Below are 14561 nucleotides of genomic sequence, written 5' to 3' on the forward strand. Positions count from 1 at the left end.
TTTAAAAGCCATTTTCTCAGCACAAGGTGCCTGCTCTTGCACTCATGCAGTTTGGAGAACAAAACTCTGCAGTGCAGTGAAAAGAAAGTGTGAGTGGGAGCGGTTTTGGGATGTAGACAAGGAGGAAGGGAGGGAAAGAGGGGGGAGTTTTTAATTTTGCAGTAAGCCAGTCCCCTTATAATTCTGCTGCCCCCCCCCCACCCCCTCATCACAGGGTGCGGGGTGTGGAGAGGGGAGAGGGAGTGGTCTGCCTTGAGGTTTGGGTGAGCCAGTGGTGGGCTGTGGCAGCCGGCAGCTGGGCCCTCACCCATGTCCTCCAGCTCCAGTGTGAATTATGAAGGCTCGGGAATGGCAGCCAGCCTAATTACAATGACTGATTGCCCGTCCGTTGGCATTTCTCAGACGGTGATTGTCGCGTGTGTAGGATACGAGGGGAAGGAGGAGGCTCATTTCTCATTGGCCTTCCCCTCTCTTTCTTTGCATGAGAACAACCAGAGATTGAGACCTGATTGGTTGGGGAGAGAAGAGATGTTTCATGATTTGGCGAGGCAGAACTGGTAGAAAGCCAGAGACAGGTGATGTGGCACTGATGGTGCAGTGTAGCCTATTCTGTCTTTGGCACAAAATTCTCACAAAAGCTGTGCGTTGTGCCACGAAACGCACATTAAACATTGTTTAGAAATGCTCTGTTGCCTACAGTCTTTTTAAAACGTTTTGGCCTCCGATAAGCATCACATATAAGAGACAGGAAACTGGCCCCTAAATATGTCAAATCTTCAACCTGTTGACATTTTACAGGCATATTGCTTGAGCATTTTCTGTCCTCATCTATCCTCTCGCATTGTAAAAATGTAAATAGAAAAGCAAAAAGGAGAGGTCTTGAATTGGCCATTTGTATGTCAGCAGAGCACTCAGAGGTGTGATGTGTGTGTTAAGTGGGAGCTGGTTTGAGTTGGTCTGCCCTGCTTTGTCCAGTGCTTTGGCTTTTGTTCCTCCAGTAATGAATTGTGGAAGCCTTGGCTTCAGCTGAAGTGTCTCATAGCAACTGAAAAGAGAGAAGGAGAGCTGGCAAATGGAGAATGGGCCAGGGGGAGATCATGTGTTTCTTTCAAAAGGGCAAGACAGACCATACCATCGTTTGGGCATTTTGTCAAGAGGAGAGAGTGAAAAAAAAAAATCAAACTGGACGATCCATCTCGTAACTGGCACATCATTATTTATTACCTTTATTTCAAATGACAGCGTTTTGGAGCCTGGGAGCGTGTTCAATGGAATGTTTCTGCTCTTTAGAAAGATACGACCGTCTAGACTGCACTTGTAATGTAGAGGAGTTATCTGTTGAGACTGTAGGATTATTAAAAGTAGTGAGTGAAAGACTTATCTGGTGACAGTAATTCATTAAATTCTGTTTTTTTTTCATTCACCTGCCACTTGGCTTGCTGTGGCTTAACCCGGTGATGGTTAAGCATCTTAAACATCCTGGAGCGTCGTTCATTAACTGACACCCAGCATCGCTCTGTAGTCGTATCACTCTTCAGGTCAACTGGCAACTTTGTCTTGAGTGTGTGTGTTGGTTTGCATTTGTAAGCGCGTGTTTTGTTTACCTTGTGTGCACGTACATTCGTATTTGCACACATGCGTACGTGCAAGCATTCACACCAGGCTACCTTGTTATTAACCAGCGGTCAGCCCTGAAGCTTGGACGTGTTTGCCCTGTGACCCAGACACTACCTGTCTGCTGCCATGGTTACTGGGACAGAGCAGGTTTAGTGGCCTGACTCCAGGGATTACTTTCCCTGGTCTTAACAATCAGGCCTGTGCCCCAGTGGCAATAAAATGGACCAAACTGCACCCTAACAGTTTAGGGAGCTCTGCACTGTGCCCTGGTGGCCTTTAAAAATGTTCTAAGTGCTGTGTAAAGGATTAGACCTGTACAACGTAATTGCTGTGGTGTCAGTGACCGTCCCTTTGTGATCTGGTTCACTTGTAGTGATTAGCTCTCATAAGTGGAAGAGAGCTCACGCATACAGGTCTGAAGTGCTCGAGCTCAAACACATGTTGAATCAATTTTCTTTGTCTTGGACAGCTGAAGATTTTGTCACCGTACAACGTTTTTCTCACACACATCTTTTTGTTTTTTTTCTCGTGAGCACTTTTTTACTACACTCACAAGTCGAACGCCTGGACATCTTTAGGCAATCTTTTAACAGTCGAGCAGCCTACTTGTTTCTGAAACATTTATTTTCCCTGAAACATGTTATTAACTTAATTTCAAAGGCCTGACTCGTGTACAGAAGCAGATCGGAATCTCTGCCCCTTTTACACCTCATTCCAAGTAGTTGCAGAGTAAAATAAACTGGTCAATGGTCATTCTAGCTGTTTCCTCCTGTGTCATTGACTTTGGAAACAACTGCAGATGGTGGCAGGACTTGATTAGCCAGATGTTGATATGTTTATTTCCACTTGCCGGCCGCTCATTGTTCTTAAAGTGGCCTTTGATTTAGTGATCAAACACACCCACGTTAAATTCATGTGATGCTCAGGAACTGGCCGGTCCACTGAGGTTCAGAACACTCTGGCCAGATTTGTGGTGACTTAGCTGGATCACAAAGACCTCTCTCATTCCCTCCAGTTGACTTGCAGTGTTACAGGTGTCCACCAGATGCTGCAGACATCCTGTACTGTCCCCTGCATGTCATCCAGTACAGACAAAAAACATGTACTTTGGAGCAAAGGTTTGGAAGTGTTTCCATGGTGTTAGGATTAAATGTAATTTAGATGTGCATCATAAAAACCATGTTCCATTTCGTGCTATTAAGAAGCTTTGATGATGCATCCGTTACAGAAAGTAAACGGAGGGTAATGTGCCTGAAGAAGTGTCCAGTCCAGTGGTTTAACTCATCTGTCTGGAGAGATAATAAAGGAAGAAGTTTGATCAATAGCTTTATGAGCAGCTTTATTTATAGTCATAGCCAAAAGTTGTAAGAGTCTTGGGGAATATTATATATGATATAATGACATTATGATATAATTATACTACATTAAGTATAATACAACATCTGACAATATGTACAAATCTATGACAAACTTGCATGTTTTATCTCAAGCAAAGCAGGGTCTGTATCAGAAGTTGTGCAGAGCAACTTCACAGTTAACTTTGTGAACAAAGCCAGCCCCGCCACAAGGAATGCTGGGAAGTTTGGCTGCTGGTGAAAGTGCCTGCCAGTGTCCAGAGAGCAGCTCTGAAAGTCTCTGCAAGGGCTGCAAATGAAGTTTGAAAGTAGAAATAAGAGGAGCAACAAAGCAGAGAGCTCTCACAGCTGTAAGCGCAGTCTTCTCTTAAAGAGATATGACATAAACATTCCTTAGTCGTGGACACTGGAGTCCTGTTGAAATGCAAAGTTCTACTAAACTTGTGACTACCGTTAGAAAGTATTATTTAAATTTAGATTTTAAAAAGTTAGCGTGGGATGTTTTGAAAAAATGGCCCATTTCTTTTGCACCAGACAGAATCGAAAGGCAAAGAAGATGAAAAAGATTTTTTTTTTCTTCAGTGTTAACAGTAAATGCTAATACTAATTTGCGATAATAATGGTTTGTAAAAAAAAAATGCAGCTTCAGAGAATTACAGCTGGATCCCAAATGCTAATAAAGCATTAAGGCGCTAAACAGTTAAACTTGTAAACGGAAAACTCCCACTTCCAGACCATGTTCCTTAAATTGTGTGTGATAACTAAAATAAGACTTGCCTTCGATTTTTCTCGTTTCCATTTAGCTTCTCTGCTAACGAGTAACCTTCGACGTGCTGCGCTGATGATGAATGCTACTCACTGTTGTGGGGACATTTCACCTCTTAGCTGTCAGATTAGTCGTGTAACCATAAGACAGTAAAGTCAACTAAACTTTATGATTTAACAGCTTTATAGTTTTAAGATTTACACATTTACATACAAAAAACTTTCTTATTTCCTGTGTGGCTTGCTCCCAGCCATGCACTCATTACTTTTCTTCCTATTGTGAAAATCCTTAGTGATTTTTTTTATTTTATTTTGAATTGCACTTAGATCATTTTTTGACTTGAACACTAGCCTGCAGTGTAGTGAGTGTGGCAGAATAGATCAGAAGAGTGCAGTGGTGCTGGTGCTGGTCAGCTTTGTGCCATAGGAGCAGCCGGAGCTCAGCTCGACGCCGTGGCACGCAGCCTGGAGGGTCCTGAGTCTTCATTTTACAGCTCGCTGTTTGGCTCTCACACGTTGTGCCACTCGGAGCCTAGACTGCACATTCACCGTGCTCAGGGCGCCCGCCATTGTGAGAGCGAGCTCGTTTAAAAAGCCTTTAGGAGTTTTTTTTTTTGTGTGTGTGTGTGTGTGTGAGCAAGTCAGGGCTATTTGCATTTGTTCCAGCCTCGAAGATTTCACAGGTCAATTGAGACAGGCAGATATCGAACATGCCAAAAAGACTTTTCCTCTTCATCCCAATCTTCATCATCCTCTTGTCTTTGTTTTATTCACCCAGTGGCTCATGCTGTGTTCACAAATTGTATTATTGTGTTACTGCACTTCATTCACTGAACTGCTTTGTGAAAGGAATCCAGATCCAGAAGAAGATACAATCAAGCACTGATTTAACTTGGAGATGGAAGGCTGGATGAAGATAGTTAAACAAAGCACTTATTTCCCTCAAGAAATCTAATTAGTTGCCCTAATTCTTAAAGCATCGTGTATTTAAGACCTGTTACGTCCCCATCACTCTCGCTCTCACTGTCTGATTAGGGGCAGTAATACCTTTGTTGGCATCTAGGGTAGCAACAGAAGACCAGATAGAGGAAAGAGGACTAAGCGCCAGCCTTTGAGTCCTTGCCTCCTCACAGGCAGACTGCAGGCGGGCTGGGCACGGGTTAGGCCAGAGCCAGCAAACCAAGACAGGACTCAGACAAAAACGTTTAATCACTTTAATTAGCCTAAGCCTACCTTGTTGGCTTGCCATCAGGTTTGCCTTCTCATGTGCATGCGTGTGAGAAATACAGAGCCATGAAATGTGCATTCAGGTACAGTTTTTTTTAAGCTGCAATATGCAACATTCGGGGGGAAAAGTAGCATAAGGCTGAATATTAATTCACCCAGGGCCTCAAAGGTTGCCCCTGTCTTAAAATCGATGCGTCTCATAGGGACACGCATCAGTGTATGACCGTCTCTGATTGGCTAGAAGAGTGAGCCCCTACTGCTGTTCTGTAAGTGTCTGCCATAGACGCTCGGTACTTCTCCACAGTACGATAAGTTATGGATCATACTTTTACTAAAAGTATTTAAAAAGTTATGCAGTGCAGCTCTAGGCCGAGGCCTTCACTAAGAATTCCAGATACCAGAAATAACTCAAACGATGAGAATTTGGGGAATTCCTTAGGGTTGTTTCGTCTGTGTTGTGTTGTTTTAGCTCCGTCCCTTTTTAATTTATTTTTTATTTTTTTTGCAGTGTTGGCCTGTGTACTACTTGGTACGTTAAATTAAAGGCTTGGCTTTCTAGAAAAAAAAAAAAAAAAAAAAAAAAGCTAATTTATCTTTCAGCTCTCAAATGCCACAAATCCAACTGGGCAGGTAAAGTGTATATATAGGTTTGTATAAATGTGGGTTTTGGCAGTTTGGCCAATAGACATGGAATTGTGTTAGTTTATGATGGAGTTGGCTACTAGTTTTTCCATTCGCTAACAAGCTAAACGACCGACTTAACACCCCCCCAAACTTCTTTCACATAACGGCATGTAAAAAAAAAAAAAAGTCCATTTTTTTGTTTTAGTGATTTTCCTTTGAAGGCAACAAAATTGTATTACGGTGGGGAAATCAAACCGTGTCATTGCTAAAAAGCGTGTTATAGTGAGATAATGAACTCACCTGCAGTCAAACATTAACTGTGGCCAAAGTTTGCACTTGTCTTTGACTTTCCTACGATCAGGTTTTAACAACTGTCAGCTTAGATCCAATCTATCAACACCTTCAGCATAATGTAAAGAAGTTAACATGACTCCTGACTGTGGGGGTGTCCATCTGTCCACCGGTGCAAAGGGCCATATGAGTTGGTGCTCTGGCAGGATAGGATCTGGTCTGAGTTTTGAGTGGGAGGAGGCCGTTTTAAAGGATGTGACGTCTTCTCAGCAGACGGGATGTCAGTGGGAGTCACCTCGACTCTCAGGGGGGAGAGGTGGCACCAGGACAGCGTGGACACTTTCAACATTTACAACAGCTGACACCAGAGATTAATAGGTTGCAGTTATAACAGAGACAGGACGGGGTTCACAGGAGCAGCACCGAGACAGTACTGTTACAGCCTGTGACCGAATCAATTCGGTGAACATGACATCTGATGCCCTTTTTATTTTATTTTTTTCCACTTTTATGCTTCACATGCTGGTACTGGTCAGACATACGCACGTGGTTAAGTGAAGCTTATGTTTGATTGTTTAACCAGTTTGGAAAATTATTAAAAAAGTCCTTTCCTCTCCTTCTTTTAACTTTCTGGGACTAGTATTTGTGCTATTTGCATATAAAATTTGACCCTGATCCACTTGATAGACAGTAGATGGGGCTCTATCTCTGATCCCACTGTGGGGGTACCAGCCCGTTGTGAACCCTCCTCCCTAATGTATGAATCTGGTAGGACGAGGACGGCTTGGTTCTCGTTTTCCATGACCCCTCCCCCACCAGACACAGTGATGGCACTCAGTGCCAGAGACACCCCTCCCTCGCCTCCTTTGCCTTCACCAACACTCTTCTCTCCTCCCTCCCTTCCCTCTCCGCCGCAGGCAGACCCAGGCATGGGATCTCCATCTGTGCACAAAGGAGCCTCCTCTATCTGCATACGCTGCACATAAAAGGGCCTTTTGTCATGAGGTCTGCACACATGACCGTCCGCCTTTCACCCCGCTGGAAAAAAAGATCACTCTCTCTAGCAATCCAGCCCCACCCCCAACACCAGACTCAACCCTCGTACCTCACCCCCACCCTGCCAGATTTTTGTCTGTGGAGAGAGACAGAGACTGATCCGCTCTGAACTTTGCAGAATAGAGACAATCATCAGATGGGGTTGCTTCCATCACTGCTGCAAACTCCTCTTTTCTCTATTTTTCATGTCTGCCTTTTCTTTTCCTCTCTCCTGGTGTCCTTGTGTGCACTCACTGGGAGGCATCGGCGCATTATAGCATCTGCCATACTGAAATATGAATGTGCTCTCGTTTTTGCTGTCTCCCTTCCTTTCTGCAGTCTCTGACATTTAAGGGGCATTAGTGGTTGGTTCTGTGCCAGGTTATTGCCCTCTTATTACAGAGGCACAGGCTCAATTGACAGCAGTCTGAGAGCTGATGCTTTTCTCTCCTCATTTCTTTGCCTTCTGCTTCCTAACCCCTCAACCCTACGCTGCATAGCAGAGACAGAGGTATTTGTAATGTGTAGAGATAATGAAAAAAAATTGCCTGTGCACATGATAACCGTATCAAGATGAGACAAGGTAGAATTCGCCACCATTTTGAGACAAAAGGGTTGCATGTAATTTTGGTTACTAAAGATGACAGATATTGGTGTTGAGGGATATTAAGTCACGGCAAAGACACAGAAGCAGGCTCATACATACTGTACTGTCAAGTGCACAGGTGCTGCCACAGAAACGCTTTCTTCAGCATTTCCTTTGAAACACACACGGCCCTGATGCCTCGCTCCCAGCCAAATGAGTGTGGATTTTGGAAAGCCCTCTAGCTCCTCTTGCTGTCGCTGCACACAGGCCTGTGGCGTAAGGGAAGGATAAGATTGGCTTCTCCCTCCACGGCAATGTCCTCTGCGTGACCCTCTGCCTCGCTACACTGGTGTGAGAGGTCAGAGGCGCTCATATCGCACTTTGCCACGTGCTGTACACATCTGTAGCCTGATGGTGATGGCGATAGTGATGATGATGATGATGAGACTGGGTGGAGCATAGGGAGTGTATATAATTTAGAGACTGGGAATTACAGAACTTAATGTGAGAATCTTGAGGCCCAGGACCGAAAAAGCATTTTAATAACCTGAAACCAACTGATAACAACAATAATATATTTAATTGCAGTAAGCGCAGGCTAAATTGGCTTCGCATTCAAAAAGGCAGCAAAAAAAATTCTTATATTAATAATATATTCAGTTGATTTACATAGTAGCCCAGTATATATTTTGTCGCAATACATGTATCGAACACAACAACTGACTGAATTATAAACATACCAACATACAGAAATAAACTCCGGTGCACCAGAGGTTTAGGTTTACACGTGCGTGTGCTCTTCAGTGCGTTTATTTACTTAAATGAAACTTACATGTGCTCAGACATGACAAAGAAGAGTGGTGGAACCGTCAGCCTGTACGATCTCAAAACACGGGGAACAACCTGTGTGCACTGCACCGTAAAGGGCAATGCTTACATACTCCAAAGGATGGACAATCGCAGGAAGCGAAAGTCGAGGTCGAGCAAATAAATACAATACAATTTTTAAAAACATGTGCATTACACTTTACTTGTTGGTGCCACAACAGTTTTCTTTGAAAATTGAAGCATTTCTTAAACACTTGTTCATAAAAAAAATAATAATAATTTACTGCATTTGAAAGAGCTACACAATGTGCATAAATACCCCATGGAGTAATAAAGCCTCTGTTTGTGCAGCTGTCCTGCTAAACACTCCTTTTCTCCCACATAGATACAAATCTTCCTGCTAATAATTTTATGCACATTAATTACTGCATTTCTGCCTTTGTGGAATTTACCTCATCAGTGTTTGCGTCTGTTAAAGTCAATATCAGGCCTGCGTCTTCCTTTAACTGTGCAGAAAGTTAGAAGCGATTATTAAGCTCATTAAAAGGCATTACTAATTTGAAAACTGGATCAGCGTTTAGAAAATTTCCTGCTTCACTTGTTGCCTGTCATTAAAGCTATTTTGTGACTGAGTTAACCGTGCTGTGGTTATCAGGAGAGAGAGAGTGCTGTGAAGTGATGCAGGGGCTAAAGGCTCAGTGGTTCTGTGCTGGAGAAGCAGAGCATATTTATGAAATGGATAAAGCATATTAGGTGCATGTTTTGCTGTTCTCAGTGGAGCGAGGATGCTGGAGAGAGTGTGAAGATAACAAAACAGCACATTTAAAGTGTTTGTCGGGGCAGTGAGCCGCTGAGGCCGTACGGTTCGGCTGTTGGATTCCTCGGAGCATCGCGACGTGGCCCCCAAACTGCCAGGCCTGTGTGCTCCTGGCTTAGTTGTGAGTAAGAATAAAACAGAATGACCAAGGCTGTTGAAAGTAAGCATTAGGAGTCCTCGGGGGAAAACTGCAAGAGGAGAGCTCAGGTATGTACAAGCCCAGTGCAGGCTGGTGAAGTGAAGAGAAACGGAGGATTTACTTTCTTATTATCTCGTGTCTGTGACTCTGAAAATTTGTTCTGGTACATTAATAGACGTAGTGCTTATCTGCAGTAATGTTAAAAAAAAAAAATAACTTGTGATTACCGTGTGGGTATACAAATTAATAGAAAACTTTAATTATTTAGGAGAAAAATATATCATTTTTTTAATCATTAGATCCAGCATGATAATTCATCTCATGTCACATGTTGCATTAGTGTGCTTTGCTTTATCAGTGTTTAATTTTTTGAAGTTGTGATTTCACAGGGCGAAGAGGAGTATACAGAAACGTTAATGTACTACATCATATTTCATTCAAAAATTGCCCAGAAATAGCCTTCGCTATTGTTCCCTTTTTTTTATTTTATTTCTTTCTTCTTTTATCTCAGGTGGCACAAGGTGTGAATAACCTGTCTGGCATACCCTGTAAAACCCTATGGGGATCACAGCTCAGTCTACAGACTAAAGACAAACATTCTTTTTTTTTAATGCATTAATGTTTTCAACATTTTATTATAATTATTGATTCAGTCGTTTGATGTTAATTTCTTGCCTAAGCTGCCCCAGTTTGATGCTGCCCTACGAAAGCTGCCCTTATCCAGGACAATATGTCTGGCTGTTGTGGGGCTGCCAGAAGTAGCTGTTAGTTACACTTAGGGTGCGTCCCTCTTTGGATAGGTTGTCCACTCTGAGGTCTGATATCGAATAGGTCCATAATTTCCAGCTTGTTCCCAGGAGAAGCTCTCGTTTGCTCTTTCTGTCTGTGTCTCTTATCCTCCTCTTCTTTGAGAATCCTGTGAGAAACAGCAAGGTGAGTTCAATGCTGCTATCAAAAGTATTAGTCTATTTTCTTGCTCCTATTATTCGTACCGGTGTAGGTGAAATTTCCACAAATTTTGTTTATCGGACGGATCAAATTCGATACGGTTCATACCACGGGTTAATTAATTAACACCGATTGTGCATTTTTGATTTGTCACAGTAGATATGAAGGCATCAAATCAAAAAGTAACTGATAGTTGTTTGGCACATGTAAAAATCAGGGCTCTGCATTGGGCTTTGACAGAGGAGCCTAGCAGGGCACAGTGTAAAACATTTTAGTCAAAGTCCACTGGCATAAATGGCAAAAAATTAAATCAAACTAACTTTACAAGCAATGAATTCATTTTTAAATGTGTTCTTAAAATTATCATATTGTTTCCTTATAAAGAAACAAACTTCAAGTGCTAAACTTTCAATTTGATTAACAAAGTGTATTAATATAAATCTAAATACAAATGGTCGTGTTACACATAGCATTTTATTTAGTCTGAAGTTTCTTTATATGTGTGATGTGGCTGAAATCTATTTGCTATCAAATTTAAATATCAGCAAACTTGGGTTAGTCATTTAGGCACAGTTTTGTTTTCCTCAGTTCTTATTAAATTCCAGTGTGTATTCTCAGGTTTCAAAAGATACAGCCTAATTTGACTGACAGATTTTTAAGCGAGATGTATATCTTACACAGGCTGATGACTGAATTTCTTGCATATACAAAATTAAAAACAATAGCAAAAAGAAGTTTCATACATTATTTACATTATTTACATTCACCAACAATAAAGCTGATAGGAAGGAAAAGCCTGTTTCACAGAAATTAATTAAACAAAAAATTTTACACATTTTCCATGCTGCATTTTTTTATTCCATTATATACTTCTAATAAATTATTCTTTGGTAATGGTTTTAATCTTGTGTTACATTTAGAGCAGACTGTTAGCTGTTTGTTGTTGTAATCAGCTTTTTAAATTGAAAACGTATCTATAATTATATTTTATAAAATGAACTACATTTATTAATTGTGTAAAACATACCTATGCAGTTTTCATATGCTAATTCAGCTGCGAAATAGGTAAAACTTTTTAGGTTTTACATTCTTTGCATAGACATGAACTTGACCTCGGAAGAAAAACTAACTTGTGCATTTTTGTATTAAAAGAAAAAGTCCATATTAATATGCTATTTTATTTTAGATGAAACAACCACAAGTAATCTAATCACAAACCGTGATATTGAAGATGATGAGCAGAAGTTGTTATTGAATTGTGTATTTGTGGACACGCAGGGTTAAGAGAGCTCATCCCGACAGTGACGTTCATCTCTCTGCTGCTGCAAAAGTAACATTTGAACAGCATGGCAGGAAGACATTGTGAAGACATTCTCCCTCTTTTGCCTTTTTATCATATTACTGTTATCATATGATATATGTGGAACATCAATACTGCGCATGTCTTGTGTCCACCATTTTGTGATGAGAACTTTATTGCACATGCTTCCATTTTATGAACTTCGGTGGAACACCCACTTTGAAGTTGTAGGCTTTGAGAGCAACTTATTTCAGTCAATCATGTTTAATTAGGAAGTTGTGTGTATTGGAAATATTATTCAGATAATTCTGAGATGCACAGATGATGCAGCCTGCTAATGCAAGTCAAACATCCTTCATTTTTAAACAGTAGTGTGGGTCTGCAATATTACTAGTAAAAGCCAGCAGTGATAATAACATATCATTTATTCATATTTGTCCAGATAATTTAATTTTTTTATGCTGTGCCACACCTCAGTGTGTGTGTGTGTGTGTGTGTGTGTGTCAAACTGAGAGCTGAAAGTGGTGGTCACAGACGGCTGCCTGAGGTGACTGGTGGGGTCAAAGGTTAGACTGTGTTAATAAGATGTGATGTGCTGCCCTGGGACCTCAGTCCCATGAGGGAAAACCCTCTAATCGACATTAGTTAATGTGTTGGTAATCTTTACGTCCTTAAAGCAAACAGCAATGGAAGAGTCAATGGGCCCGCTTGGCCTCCCTTGTAACACTTTTGACCTTGGGGTCATGGCCTTTGTTCCCCGCTCGATGGAGAGTGCCCTCAGAGGTCTCGGGTGTAATAGAGAAGTTGTTTAGACACGTGCAGGGCTTAAGCAGGACCACCTGATGGACTCTGCTCCTGGTCCTGGAGAGTATAAAGTCTTCCCTCGGAGTGTGGGGATGCTTTTGTGGTTAGCTTTTATCCCCTCGCATACGTCCATTAGAATATTTATGTTTTTATGTCCCACATATCATTTCTAATTTGTTGACGTAGTAGTGGTTGCTGACCAAGCAAAGAAACACCTCTTTTTATTTTATTTTATTTTTTTTTAGCCCCCATATGACCACCACCTAATCCATCCCTGATGTCTAAAAAGATGCAAACATTGTTTGTCTGTGTGGATCCCCCGCCTGCTGCAAGTTCATGTTCCTCCAGCTCTCCTCAAGTGTTCGACTTGACTGACAATTGTCTTTTAAGACCCTTAAATAAGTGCTTAGTGTGCTTCCTGCCTGCAGGAGACCCTAGCACATAACAGAACAAGAGCCTAATCATTGTGAGAGTGAAGGGACAATAAACCTTATTAATTTACAGATGTTTGACACTGCTCATATATAAAATATTTATGTTGCTATTTAATTTAATACGTTATCCTTTAAATGTATTTATACCTATGTGAAACATTTTCAAAATACTTTCTGTGCATTTCATTTAATAACAGACTTTTTCTTTTCCCATTGCAGTAGTCATCTAATGCTTTTTATAAAATCCACCGAAAAACGTTCCTAAAAATTTTGGTGAATATGTCAGACAGTCCATAACATGGCGGCGGCTGCCATTTTGTTCTACATTGTTTCATCAATAGGCCTGAGTGACTGTGTATCACACAGATGTAGTCATGTAGTCAAGAAAATGAGCTGTTGTATTTCTCTGCTTAATTTCTTCAAGCACGTAAATCGATGAGCCGACATATTGTTGTGTCATTGCTGAAATGAAAACAAAAATGCTCCTATTTAATATTTGTGTCTAAAAACATTAGTAGTACAAAAAAGTTAAAATACTATCGAGGTGTTAAAGCAGCCTAATAAATTAATTTCATTAGAGTAAGATTAATTTAGTCGCTTTAAAAAGTCTGTATTAGTTGCTAAAACATGATTAATTATGACTGTAAAATTAAAACTAGATTTAAAAAAAAAAAAAAAAAGGGAAACGCAACAGAGAAACAATGTAGAGGAGCACAGAGGGGAGAGCTGGCACACGACCCAAAACCAAAACTGTATCCTCGAATGAACTTTATGTAATGCAAACTGCAGCATGCCCCCGTAGCATAAAACACCCAAGTGTGCCTCTCAACAGCAGCTATGTTATGTCAGACGTGTTCTGACATATTCTGTTTCATTCCCACATACGACCTTTTAACATATACGCACGACATCCTTGTACATTAAAGCCTCGTTGAAGTCATGGGTTTCTCGATTGGTTAAAACGTATGGCGAGATGTGACGTACAGCTGCGCCTCTTTTTCTAATAGGAGTCTATATCTCATGCCAACCTAGACGCCCAAACCAGCAGGCTTCAGCCTCTTTTGGGGAAACGGACCAGAGAATAAATAAATTGCGAGCGAGCGTTTTCTGTACCAAGTGTAAATACTGGTAGCATTTAGCTCTGGCTGTCTGCACATAGCCTGTGTTTGGCCACCTGTGTTTTTTAATGAAACCTGTCGAGCAAAGAGCAGCGCAGAGGGGACAGAATAGTTCTTGTGGAGAGTCCAGTCTCTGTGCTGCTGCAAGTGAGGAAGACTGCCGCCGAGGAACAGGGTGGTGGCCGTGCCATGAAAGCAGCCCTCGAAAAATTGTGCAGCCTGAAGCAGCAGCAGCCATGTTAGACAAATCTGCGTGAGTTTGAGCCCCCACTAATAACGCTGTGCCCTCCAACACCAACAGTAGGTTTTCACAGAGTAAAAGTAAGAAAAGTTTAACCCCCACCTTTTTTGCTCTCATTGTCTCTGCTAGGCATGTAGTCCCCTCTTGCCCTCTTTAATTCTCAGCAGTATATAAAGCAGAAATGCAACCAAAATAGTTCCTCAGTAACAGATACACTTTACATATCCCCTTCCTCCTTTTCTTTCCTTATTGAGCTCCTGTAGTTCGTGGCCGAATGTAAAAAGTTAAAGCCACGAGCTCTGCCTTTGCAGTTTTTAGAACCAGAGCCAAAAGAGGCAGGAAGTTGTTGTACAATAGTGTTACAGTAATCTGCCACAAATGGAAAAAGCCAAATGCTGATCACCGAGCGGAGAAGGTGGCAGAACACAGGCA

The 14561-nt window shown here is 41.5% G+C and overlaps 2 long non-coding RNA genes across 3 annotated transcripts in view; one reads left to right on the plus strand and one right to left on the minus strand.

Moving 5' to 3' along the window:
* LOC137125851 (uncharacterized) overlaps positions 1–14561 on the plus strand; it is a 38009-nt gene that overhangs the window by 4959 nt on the left and 18489 nt on the right. The window contains exon 1 of one of the 2 annotated variants that reach the window (XR_010914225.1): positions 10130–10217. The exons of the other annotated variant lie outside the window; for it this stretch is intronic. This is a non-coding gene — a long non-coding RNA (uncharacterized lncRNA). Of the gene's footprint in view, positions 1–10129; positions 10218–14561 lie in introns of those variants that run through there. 2 annotated transcript variants of the gene reach the window in all.
* LOC137125850 (uncharacterized) lies at positions 9844–14557 on the minus strand. Its single transcript, XR_010914222.1, has 2 exons — positions 14232–14557; positions 9844–10200 (listed from the first exon to the last, which is right to left on the minus strand). It is a non-coding gene; the product is annotated as an uncharacterized lncRNA (long non-coding RNA).

This window comes from Channa argus, chromosome 4 (genome assembly GCF_033026475.1).
Source record: "Channa argus isolate prfri chromosome 4, Channa argus male v1.0, whole genome shotgun sequence".
Lineage (NCBI taxonomy): Eukaryota > Metazoa > Chordata > Actinopteri > Anabantiformes > Channidae > Channa > Channa argus.